The 12,465-nt window shown below is 45.0% G+C and overlaps 1 long non-coding RNA gene across 3 annotated transcripts; it reads left to right on the plus strand.

Annotated features, from left to right (window-relative positions):
* Positions 1-1,507: 1,507 nt before the first annotated feature.
* On the plus strand, positions 1,508-11,224 carry LOC109373225 (uncharacterized). Of its 3 annotated transcripts, none has more exons than XR_002122178.1 (5): positions 1,508-1,657; positions 2,331-2,520; positions 3,070-3,131; positions 3,786-3,905; positions 11,000-11,224. It is a non-coding gene; the product is annotated as an uncharacterized LOC109373225 (long non-coding RNA). The 3 variants fall into 3 exon arrangements; XR_002122179.1 differs by lacking the exon at positions 11,000-11,224 and adding an exon at positions 6,033-6,167; XR_002122180.1 differs by lacking the exon at positions 1,508-1,657 and adding an exon at positions 1,666-2,096.
* The last annotated feature ends 1,241 nt before the right edge of the window (positions 11,225-12,465 follow it).

The raw sequence follows: 12,465 nt of genomic DNA on the forward strand, positions 1-12,465 counted from the left end.
CTCCAGGTTGAGCTGTTGTTCAGCATCTTAGCTGTGGAGGGCAGTGTCACTGGCCCTCATATGTGGGATCTGAACCGGGGCCCTCTTGCGTCCCAAGCCAGTTCTTAACCATCGTGCCACTCGGCCGGCCCCCATTTTAATAATTTTTAATGTTCAAGGGGCTTTTGTATGCTGAAAGGAACCCACACTAAATTTCTATCTGTTTTTAAGGAGTGAATAATTATCTAAATATTCACATTCTGCTTAGATAACTATTACATAAAAAAATATGAATTTTAGAAATAGGAGTTCCCCAAGCATTTTAACAGCGATTAAAAACTTAATCAGTTAAACTCTTCCAAATGAAAAGTTTAAGCCAAATTATGAGGTACCTTAAAATGTTTTAAATACCTTAAAAATCTCACACACCTGAATACAATGATTACAAAATTTTCAGTATAAACCCCCAAAACCCTTTCTGCAAAGATGTCATGTATCTAAATTTGCTTCTTCATTATCTCTGTTCTTGTTTTCATATTGCTTCCCTGGGGTGCTGGATACCTTCCATCTGCCTCCCCAGTTCCATTCTCGCCCTTGTCTGCCCTGCTCTGGGTTCTGGGAGACTCCTTGTATAAAATTCATCAACCGAGTCCTTTATTCTCAGACTTCAGACTTGGGTTGGGTTCTGACAGTGGGGGTCATCAGCCTGAGATTGGAGGGTGGGGGGATAGCGAGGCGGGCTCCCTTGCTTTCAGGGTCTCCTGAGTTGGCCACGCCACCCAGCAGAAGGCATAGGCCCTGTTGCGGACCCTCCTCTCTCTGGGATAATGGCTCCTCCCACCCCCTTCCAGGTCTAGAGCTAGTAAGCTGCCCGGGCTGGACCTCATGCTACTGTTTTCTTCCTTGTTGGCTTCCCTTAACCCTGCCACCCCCTCTATAAATAGTCCCTTCATTCCACTGTCCCCGTCACTCTATTGAAGTGCGCCAGCTCCTTCCTGTTAGCGCCCTGACAGGATGACATTTTTATTTGTCTGGGCTGGACAGTCAGAGTGACCTGTGGTGAGCAGTTGAGGTTAACAGGTGAAGGCTCAGAAACAGGGGCAGGAGGCTTGGACCTGCCTCCAGGAGAGTCTGTCTGAGCAGAATTAGAACAGGCTTTTTATCTTCTGGTGGGGTAGACTTTGTCCATTATGTGAGGAACTGCCCACATAATTGGCTCTAACCGATCAGTTTTGTTCGGATTTTTTTGTGTCTTTTGTCTTATAATCTTTTGACAAATAATGCTGTTTGAACGTCTTATCTTGACAGTAGAGCCTGATAAGATTGTGTAATTATGTGTTTATGATGCAAGTGACATAAGCCATTTTGCAACTGCTTGTTCCCAGAATGATGTGGTTTAACTAGTTCTAGTCAAGTCAGCTGATGGAGAGTGAATTTATTTCCCATTGGCCAACAATTACAAGGCCTCTGCTACCTCTGGGTCTGGATCTATGTGTGCCCAGGACCTTGGGGGTGGGGTGGGGGGGGGAAGTCCCCAGGAGAGTGAGCACAGTCAAGGATATGGGCCTTTCAGGCAGCCCATTCAGGACACCTCAGGCTTTCAGTAAAACGGACCTTAGTGATTGATTCTATCTGACCGAAGGAAGAGCCAGAAGAGAAGGAAGCCACCAATCCACACGTGAGCTCTTTCCCATACAAACTGTCTGTACTCTGGAGTAGATAGTGGCTGGAGATTTCTGCTTATGTTTTGCCAGCCCTTTTGGTGTCTGAATTTCTCTGCCTGGGGGCCTTGGCTGCTCAAATGGAACAAATGCACAGAAGTCACTGTTTGATGCAACTTTTACGTTGACCGGTTCCTTTTTTCTCCGGACTGCTAGAAACATAGCAACCTGTCAATGTCACCCCCTGGGGGGAGCATTTCTTCCAGCCCTTTCCCACCTAACAGTGCTGTGCTGCCCCCGCTGTGGCAGAAATGCATGTGCCGCTGGAAGGGGGGTGCCAGCCATTGCAAAATACCTGCTATTTTTCTGTTGCCGTGTCAGGGACTTTGCAAATATTCTGTCACTGATTTTCAAATAGGCTCTCAACACTGTCCGGCTAGCCCACTCCTCTGCTGGGTAAACTCACTTTCTCACTCCCCTAGAGGACGCCTTCATTCCTGCTCATTTCTCCCCAAGCTCTGATGACCTATACCTCGTTAGGATAATAGGAGACACCAGACTTCCTTAATTTCCAGCCGCCTAGTCAGATAGCCTGCCTATACCTGACCCATGTTCTCCTCTTCTCTCCCTCCTGTCAAGGGCCCCTACCAGGGCTCTGGGTCCTGTAACTGCTCTCTTGTTCTTTCTAAGGGCATCAGTCCTTCTCTCATGGTATCATCAATGTTTGAGTGAAGGGCTCAGCTGAGCTGGAGACAGAGCCCTGTGTCAGAGGAGCTGATAAAAGCAAGAAGCCCAACCTTTAATCACTTGCTGCATCATATAAGCAACAAGATGCTTCTGCCCATTTCCCCCCACCCAAGGAACCGTGCACTGGTCTGGGGTAAGTCACTTAACCTCTCTGTGCCTTAGTTGCAACCTATGGAAAATGAGGCAAATAATAGGCTTCATAGGGTTGTTTTGGGAATTAAATAAAAATGCAAATGTGCTTAAAACGGGACCTGCACACAGAGGGTGCTAAATAAGGATTGGCTGTTACTCCTGCCCCATTGCTCCATTCCACAGGTGTGCAGTGTAGCCCTCAGAGGGAGGGAGTCGCAGTTGTCATTTCCTGTTTTTGTAGAATTGTTCAATTCCGTCTTGAGTCTGTTTTGGGCATGATTTCTCCTGCTCAGAGACTTTACCCACATATGTTTAGCCTTCTGGGCATATTTTCAGTCATAAGCCAAGGCCAGTAAACTTAGGCCCATTCGTAGGTGGCTGTTTAATGAAGCATTCTAATGGGCCTGGAAACAAAGGCATTGTTTGGTGCCTGCTTGGTCCAGATAGGAGTGGTGGCGGCCAGGAGACAGACCATGAACTTGACTCAGGAAGAAAAATCACATTGAGCCTTTGTTGTGTGAGACAGAGGTTTTTTCTTTTGTTTTTCAAGGTTAGAGCACTATTTGAACTGGAGAGTTCGGGATACAAGACAGCATGCCCTGAGTCCTTCGGGTAAGTCCCCTGCTGAGGACAGGGTGGTGTCGGGTTTTTATACAATGAACTGGGAGGGTCTCCCCTGCTCCCCTGCCTTCATTCTAGGCACTAAGAAGAGTTTATAACTGGTCATAATGGAAAAGTGGAGCCTTTCACCGCTGCCTTACTTTCCCACGGCTGCCTTAATCAATTACCACTAGCTGAGTGGTTTAAAACAACAGAAGTGTATTCTCTCATGGTTCTGGAGACTAGAAGTCTGAAATCAAAGGATGGCAGGGCTGTGCTCTGTCTAAAGGTTCTGGAGGATTCTTCCTCACCTCTTCCTAGTTTCTGATGGTGACCTGCAATCCTTGGTGTTTCTTGGTTTGGAGACACATCACCCCAATCTCTGCTTCCATCATCACATAACTTTCTTTCTCCCTGGGTGTCTGTGTGTCTCTTCTTATGAGGATACCAGTCAACATTTTAGGATCCACTGAAATCTAGTATGACCTCATCTTAAATTAACTAATTACATCTGCGAATATGCTATTTTCAAATAAGGCCACATTCTGAGTTTGGGGTAGATATGAATTTTGGGGGTAGGAGGGAACACCATTCAATCTACTAGTACTACTACCAATGATTTTCATAGGTTCACCTTTACTTGTTTCAAATCACTTCTCATTATAGCTCTGAGGTCCTCTGAAATCCGGAGCCATGGATAACTGATTGTGTTCAAGTTCAAGTGCTCCCATAGAAACAAAACTGGGGAATGGAGTGAGCCTGTCTGTGAGCAGGCCATCAGTGACGGTGAGTCTTGAGATGCACCGCCTGTAATTCTACTCCTCTGAGCATTTTAAATAGCTTTGTAGACTCCCGAGTGTGAGGGTTGGAAGGCTCCTCAGACATCACCACGTCTAACGCAAACTCCCCCTTAGTTCAGCCCTGACTGATGGGCTTGTGAGGCAGCGTGTTCACTCAGACCAGAGGGATGGAGGGACACGTCTTCCTTCCGGGGAGCTGAGGTCTGCCTCCGTGCGCCCATCTCCGCTGTGCTGCCCTCTCCTCAGTCTTCAGCAAGACAGCCTGGGGGAGGTTCGGTGCCGCAACCTCCCACCCTCCAGCGTCCCCCATTATATCTCCACTTGCTTTTAAAACATCCTTATCCTGTCACCCTTACCCCAAAGTGCTGCAGGTTTTCATGGTTGTACCAGGACCTAAATATAATTTTCCATTTATAACCTGACACAGACCCTAGACACCTAGTGTTCCTCTTCCTTTTTTGTTTCAACCTTTTTCTTTTGCAATAATTTAAAACTGATAGAAAAGTTGTAAGAATCATACGAGGAACTCCTTTATACCGTTTACCCAGGTGCACCGATTGGCATGTGGTGTTTCTTTAGAAAACGGGATGGGCCAATGACAAGGCGAGAACAAGGCCGTGCAAGGCAGGGCTCAGCCAATGGTCGTTGGGGGCTGCGTCCGGGGATTCGGAGAACAGACGCAGGTCACGTGGTTTTCTAGGAGACATGTCCCACGCAATTATATACCACAGGCTGAGTTTGACACCAAATACATTGTCCAGCCCATTTTTAATTCTTGCCTTCTTTTTGCCACTCACCCATGAGAATCTCAATTCAACGAGAAACCCTTGTGAGGATGTCGTGGTAGTTTTAGTCCATCACTGCAGCTTGTCACAGTCTGTTGACTGTCTCATTTCACATGTTTATCGCTTATCTTAGCTTAGTCTTATTTGCAGATTTGAAAGGAATGGCTTCCAGGCCTTTATTAAGTTTGGTGATTAAATAACTGAAAATGCTCCTGGGTGCATCTTCCAAATGCCACGAGAAGCGATTAACTGCTTGTTTCCTTGGCCACAAGACCTTCTAACTGGATTATTGTCCAGACTGTATTTCCTCTTCTTTTCCACATGGTCATCATTAAGATATGACCTGCTGAAATCCAGATACCCAAGGCCAATTGTAGCAGTTTCCATAAGTTCTTATGGATAGTCTTCCAAAAAAAAGGTCTTACCATCAAATATTTAAAAATGATATGTACTATATCCTCCCTCTGGGAAAATTCACTACATGTGCTAGCATATGACATGCTATGAAAAGTCCTGCAATAATAACATGTTTTCAAACTGATTTTGTTCAACCAAGGGCTTCAGAAATTCCTCGCTCAATCAATTCCCCCTTTTATGGTTACCATTTTAAGAAACACCAGTGTTCTGAGAGACACTGTGAAGGAAAAGCTGTACAAATTACCCCATCCATAGAAAGAAGTGAGGTTACTTTGACAGTGTTCGAAACCATCCATTCAGTAATCAGTCCTAGATAGTATTTCGTTTTTCCTAGCGAATCAGAATTACTCTCCATGGTTTTCAGTTTCCTGGATCTTGCTTTTTTCCTCTTTCTGACAATGTGGTAGTTCTTTGTCTACATCTAGTGTGTTGTTATCATCTCATTCACTGGAATTTCTCCAATCTCATTGGCCAGGGTCTGCAGTCACAGCTGCAGGGTCTGGTAGGCCTGGGAGGCCATGGACCAGCCAAGTGGCTTTGTCTCTGCTCTGGATGGGGTCTGGGTGACTCTTCTTGGTATTTCACAGTTCTTGACTCAGCGCTGTGTATACAGTAGGCTCTGAATACATGACCTTCTTTCCAGGACTGTGCAAGACCTTTGGAAATCTGAGCTTGCCAAGCATTCTTGACACCATTTTTAAATAGTAACAGGATGTGTGGATACATCTAGACTACAAGTTGTTTTTACCCACCCTGTGTGTATTAGTGTGCTAGGGCCGCCATCACAAAGTCCCACAGGCTGGATGGCTCCAGCAAGACATTTATTTTTTTCACGCTCTGGAGGCTGGAAGTCTGAGAGCAAAGTGTGGGCAGAGTTGGTCTCTCCTGATGCTGCTCTCCTTGGCTTTCAGATGACCGTCTTCTCGCTGTGTCTTCACATGGCCTTTTCTTTTGTCGACATAAGAATGCCCAAACCGGGCCGGCCGAGTGGCGCGTTGGTTAAGAACTGGTTTGGGACGCCAGAGGGCCCCGGTTCGGATCCCACATTTAAGGGCCAGTGATGCTGCCCTCTACAGCTAGGATGCTGAACGGCAGCTCAACCTGGAGCTGGGCTGCCATGAGTCGCCGGCGATGGCATAGATTGCCTTGGGCTACCATGTGTAGCCAGCAGCCAGTGTGAGCGGCCAGCAGCCGCAGTGAGCGGCCAGCAGCCGCAGTGAGCGGCCGTCCAGAGGCTGGCGACTGATCTGCCTCACCTGGGAAGAGCGCAATGATGGTGACAACTTGGGCCAGTGAGGCGACGTCCTCCACAACTAGACTGAAGAACAAAAGAACAGCAACTTGTCTGTTCCCTTTCCCCCAATTCCCCAATAAAAATCTTAAAAAAAAAAGTCCAAACCTGTAGATAATTTTTATAAGAGTTTATTTGAGCCAAAATTGATGACAGTTGCCAAGAAGCAAGACCTCAAATGCTCTGGAGAATGGCAGTTTGCAGTTTCTTTTATGAATTTGAAAATAAGGCGATATCAACTGTTGATTGTTGGCGTCAGTTCAATGCCAATAGGAATCCCAATTTTGGGGTGTGGTGAAGAAGGAAACTTTATTTAGTGCAACCAGCTCAATTGTGATACAGCATGGCCTTGGAACAGCTCAATAGTGTCACAGCTCAATTATTAAGCAGTATAGCTGTGAAACAGCAAGGCAGTAAGGAGGTCCTGGGGCGAGGCCACTCTCTGGCTAGACCTCTACTCCACCTGTTCGTCTAGCCTGCTACCGTCTGCTTCGATGAGATGTCTTCGAAGTTTCAGTTCCAGCCAGGGAAACATTGTGTTCAGTCTTCAGTGGAAAGGGAAAGTATGTTCCTGGAGCCAAAGGGGAGCTGATTTGTTTAGAGAGCTCCCTGTCTCAGGTCCCTGAGTGGTCTGTCCTCATGCAAATGAGGACTCCAAATTCTCATAGTTTGTTAGGTCCAAAAGGCCCTGTCTTCATTGGTCAGAATGGAGCTGCTCTGATTGGTCGGTGAAGATACTGATAGGAATACAGCTGCGCAGCTCCAATTGGACGGGGAAAGTCTCAGTCCTATTGGTTGAAATACAGTTCTAGGAGCTGCTTTATAAGGGCTGGCTCAGATGGCAGGCACACAGTGGAGGCAGGCAGTTCAGTGTGAGGCTTCTCTCTCTGAAGTGTGGTTTGCATGAGAGGCCCCTGTTTAGAAAAGGCTGCTAGGCTCTGCTTTTAAATTTGAGTTCAGTTAGCTACCAGGAATCCTTCTTTGTAGATATCTTCTTTTCAGGGTCCACAGAGGGAACATAAGGAAAATTACATGAAGATGGGAGAAAACAAGGGGGTGATTCGATTACAGGATAGTTAGCAAGTTTATGAGCTCTCTTGAGGGCTGTTACACTTATTTCAAAGGTGTGTTAACCTAGATGCACAAAAACAATGGACAGGGCTTGCTTAAGGCAAAGATAAGCCTTTTACTGAAAAAGTTCTATGCCTGGAGTGTGACTCCCCCCATGACCTGCCCAGTTAGGAATTTAGAATCACTCTGTGAGCTGACTTTCCATAACCCCATTTTTTCATTCACAATCAGATGACATTTTATGTACTTGCCGCATTTAACCCTCAGTTGTCTTCAAAATGGGCATCCTTTTCATCACCTTTCATGTTACAGATTAGAAAACTAGGGCACGTAGATGTAAAATATTTTATCAAGGTCGCTCAGCTGGTGATGACAGAGTCAGAATCAGAGCACTGGCCAGACTGCCCGCAGAACACAAGCTAATGTCCCCATGTGTATGAGTCTCCTGTGGCTGCTGTAACAAAGCACCACAAACTATGGTACTTAACTCTACTTAAAACAATAGAGATTTAGTCTCTCATAGTCCTAAAGTCCAGAAGTCCAAAATCAGTACCACTGAACCCAAATCAAGGTGTAACCCAAATCAAGGTGTTGTCAAGGCTGCACTCGCTCCAGAGGCTCTAGAAAAGAGTCTGTTCCTTGCCTTGTCCAGATCCTTGTGGCTCCAAACAGTCTTTGACTTGTGGCCACATTACTCCAATCTCTGCCTCTGTGGTCATATCCTAATCTTCTGTCTATATAATCTGCCTCTGCTTGTTTTACAAGGACACCTCTAAGGGCATTTAGTGTCCTCTTTGATAATCCAGGATAATGTCTCTATCTCAAGATCTTGAATTTAATCCCGTCTGCAAAAACCCCTTTTGTGAGGACCACATTCCCAAATTCCAGGGATTAGGACCAGGATGTCTTGTAGGGGCCACTTTTCAGCCTACCATAGCACCCTATCCTACTGCCTAATTAATTCCATGATTTAATTAATGCATGATGATGCCCTATGGACAAAGTGGAGAGACGTAGCCTCCATCATGTCCCAGCCATGGAAAAGCTGAGAGGTGCTAACATCTCAAGACTGTGGGAAAGTCATTTCCAAATGTTTTAGAATAAAATAAGGCTGCCGCCAAGGCACAGCAGAGAGAAAGAGGCCCTAAAAATTGAAATCACGACTGTACAGTAACCCAGAAAGCTGAAAGGGGAGTGTAACTAAATAAATGTTTACCCATTAGTGGTTTTTTTGAGCCTAGACTCAAAAAGGATTTATTCTAAAGGTTCAAAGTGGGCACGTAGCCAAAGGCAATTATTTCAGAGCAGCTGGAACCTTCTAAAAAGAATGCCAGGGAGTGGCGCCAGAATGAGCCAGGCTCTTCTAGAAGTGAGATTTGAGAGGGCATATTTGTGGCAGGAAAACAAAGATGGGCAGCCCTTTGCTCTGGGTAGGAAGTGTTTTGTAAGTGGAGAACCAAGAGGAAGCACAGCTGTTTACCAGCTGTTTTGCTTCTGGCAAAGAGAAGCAAAGAGACTGGTCAGACAAGAAAGGACAGACAGGGCGGCGACATGCTGCCAGGTAAATCAAAGCTGGGGACAAGGATAGCGCAGGGACCACTGGCGTGAGCTCTTACCTCAAAGGCTAGAATGCTTTGCAGACTTGACTGTGGAGCCAGCCCCCAAACATCTGAGAAGTATGAGGGGCGGGGGTGGGGGCGGGGGGCCTCTGGAGAAAGGGCCGGAGGAGGGAGGACAAAGGAGGCCTGAGGAACTAGGAGCAGATCAGGGTCCTCACATCATGAAATTACCCAGTCGGACTCATAATGTGGAGCACCCATTAATTATGGCCCTGAGTTTGAAGCATGAGGACCTTCTATTCTTGTTTTAACTTGCCTGGGAACTTAAACTTTTGAAATCTCCAGTCGATGCCTGGATATATGTCAGACCTCCAGGTAATTCTCTGATTACCCCCTGAAGGACTCACATATCCAAACCCCTGACGTGTGACTGGTAACCATCTTGGACCAATGCTGGGGCTAAGAATGAAGCGCTGCTCATTCTCAAGGACGCACTTTTTACTGCAAGAACGCTTAACTTTTCTTTCTTCCTCGGAACATTCCTGGGTTTTGTTTAGTTGTGTTTCCGGTTTGCAAACCCTACGATGCTTGAATAAATCTTTATCATTTTTTTCTAGCAAAGCCTCCAGAATCTTTCTGAGTTTGTTCAACAACCCAGAGAATCATTCTGACTTGGGGGAGATTTGCTGGAGATGGAGACTTAGTTGAAAAAGCAATAGAAGATTTATCCAATACGAATATATTGAGCCAGCTAACCAGCCACTCCTCTCTTTGAGTTTTATCCTAGGCCCTTTTCAAGCAGAATCAAGAATATATATCTCTTGAATCCACAGGATTCAATTCTTGGGAGTCCCCTCCATCCCTTCCCCGCTCCCTATTTCCTTAAGCCAGCCTGGACACAGATCCTCTAACCGGCACCCCCACTGCACCCCACCCCCAGCACTCTTCCTCTTCGATGTAAATGAGGCAGATGAAGACAGGGAGCCCATGAAAGGAAACCCTGAGAGCTCTGGACCAGCCAAAGGGCTGGCAGCAGAAATTGTAAAAGAGAAGAGCCTGATTAAGGAAGAGGTAACGAGGAGTTAGTTTGGGGAGAAGGTAGTTAAAGCAGAAAAAGTGTTACCAAGAAATGTTTCTCCATCTCACAATGAGTGTCAGGGTCATTAGTGGACTGAGGAAGATGGACTGCAAAGAATAGAGAGCTTTACACTGGCAGAAATCTCAGCAAATATCTGTTAGCCCCTTTGTTCCAAGTGCTAGGGAGACAAGGATAAGACTAGAGTATGGTTCCGCCTCTCTAATAACTAACAGTGGGGACAGACACTGTGAAAAGATTGTTTAAAAGTGCAGAACTGCTTTGGAAAACAGTCTAGCAGTTCATCAAACATCTACACATAAAATTATCAGAAGACCCAGCAATTGAGGGCGAAGTCTACACGAAAACCTGTACACAAATGTTCATAGCAGCATTAGTCATAGAAATAAAAAAGTGGAAACAACCCAGATATCTATCCATTGATGAATGGATAAACAAAATGTGGTCTATGCATACAATGGAACACCATGTAGCAATAAAAACAAGTGAAGGATCACTACACGCTACAGCATGGAGGAACCTTGGAAACACTGTCTTAAGTGAAAGAAGCCAGCCACAAAGGATCACATACTGTATCACTCCACTTACATACAATGTCCACAAGAGGCAAATCTATTAACACAGGAAGTTGATTAGTGGTTGCATAAGGGCTAGGGTGGGATGGGAGAAATGGGGAGTGACTGCCGATGAGTAAGGGTCCTATTTTTGGGGTGATGAAAATGTTGTACAATGAGATAGTGATTGCACAACTTCATGAATATACAACAACAACAAAAAATGTTGGATTATGCACTTTAAATAGGTGAGTTGTATGACACCTGAAATTCTATCTCAGTAAATCTGTTTCGGTTTTGTTTCAAGGGCTGAAACTGCACACAGGACGCTGCTCAGGGCTGAGGCGGACCACTTAGTCACCGAGGGTTTGCAGAGAGCTTCCTGAGTTCGTCACGCTGATATCACTAGCACTGCTTCTCTGCACTGCTTCCTGGAGGCACCCCCATGTTGTAATCGCCACAAAAACTTGCTCAGGTTTAAAACGGAAGCTATCTGAGTGTGATCTTGCCCTTGTTTAAATAAAACAAACACATGCAATCTGTTGTCGTTTTTTAAAGACCATGTTTTCTAGCCATGAGTTAGTTTTACATAAAACTTCTGGAAGGATAGAAAAAGAAAGGGCAATTATGGCGGTTTTTTTTGTTGTTGTTTAACTTTTCTTCCACAGTATTTGGTCCACCCTTGTCACTTTCCATTTCTTTCATCTTCACGTTTTGGTGGCTTTTAATGTTAAGACAAAGTTTGCCACTGGGGGTGAGATTTCTAACCCATTCTTCTGTGGCTAACTAAATAAAGGCTACATTTTAGTAACAGGAAACAAAAATATTAAAAATGATGCCCAATGGTGGAGTAGATGTATAATGGCCACCATATGAGAAGGTATCTTTAGACTGACAACCACAGCAGGCAATTTCAAGAATATAACTGAATTTATTGTAGGGTAAGTTACTTGTGGGAAGATTGAGTTGGAGTAGAAAACACGACCCACCAGTTGCACAGACTGCTAAAAGTCCTCTGTTATGGTGCTTATTTAATGGTATAACTCGGGTACTACAGCTCACAGGACAAAGGGACAAAGAATGCAGTACTAGTGCCGGGGGCCACTTCTGATCGATGACTGTTTATAATCGATGCCGTCACCAGTTTTATATTTATTGGTTGTCATGCCATTCCGGCTATTACTCACAATATTTATGGCTCCATTTTAAGGAACACAGTTAATCATAAACTAGGAAGCTTTGATATGCTTGCTAAGGACAGTGAGTGAGGTTGCTCAAAGGTCACAGCAGGAAACAAAAAATGAAATGAAATCTGGGACACAGAGATGGAGTTAGTTTTTTTCACATCTACGTCTATACAAATGGAGAATAGAATTGAGATGCTGTAAAATTCTGAGTGACTTCTGATGTACAATGTGCCAACTTGTACATCAAGTTGAAAAACATCTGCAACTCAATTTCTAAGTAGTCAGAATAATCTTACAGAGCAGAACCCTTTTCTTTAACCTGGAATATTTTCACTGCCTTTGTTTTTCTCCTTCATATGTTTTATGGATTTATTTAAACAGAATTAGCTCTATTTAATCTGCATGTGTAATTGTCATGTCCTCAAGAAGGCTTCAGTTTACCACTTTTTATTATCTATGAATTCAACAGATATTTCTTAGTACTAGGCACTGCGTGAGGTGCTGACGTGGAGAACAGCTTCCCAGATGAGCAGTGGCGAGCTGCTCAGAAGTCTGGAGCAGTGCTGCGAGGCAAAGGTGTCGCCAC

Source organism: Hipposideros armiger, unplaced genomic scaffold (assembly GCF_001890085.2).
Source record: "Hipposideros armiger isolate ML-2016 unplaced genomic scaffold, ASM189008v1 scaffold_695, whole genome shotgun sequence".
Taxonomy (NCBI): Eukaryota; Metazoa; Chordata; class Mammalia; order Chiroptera; family Hipposideridae; genus Hipposideros; species Hipposideros armiger.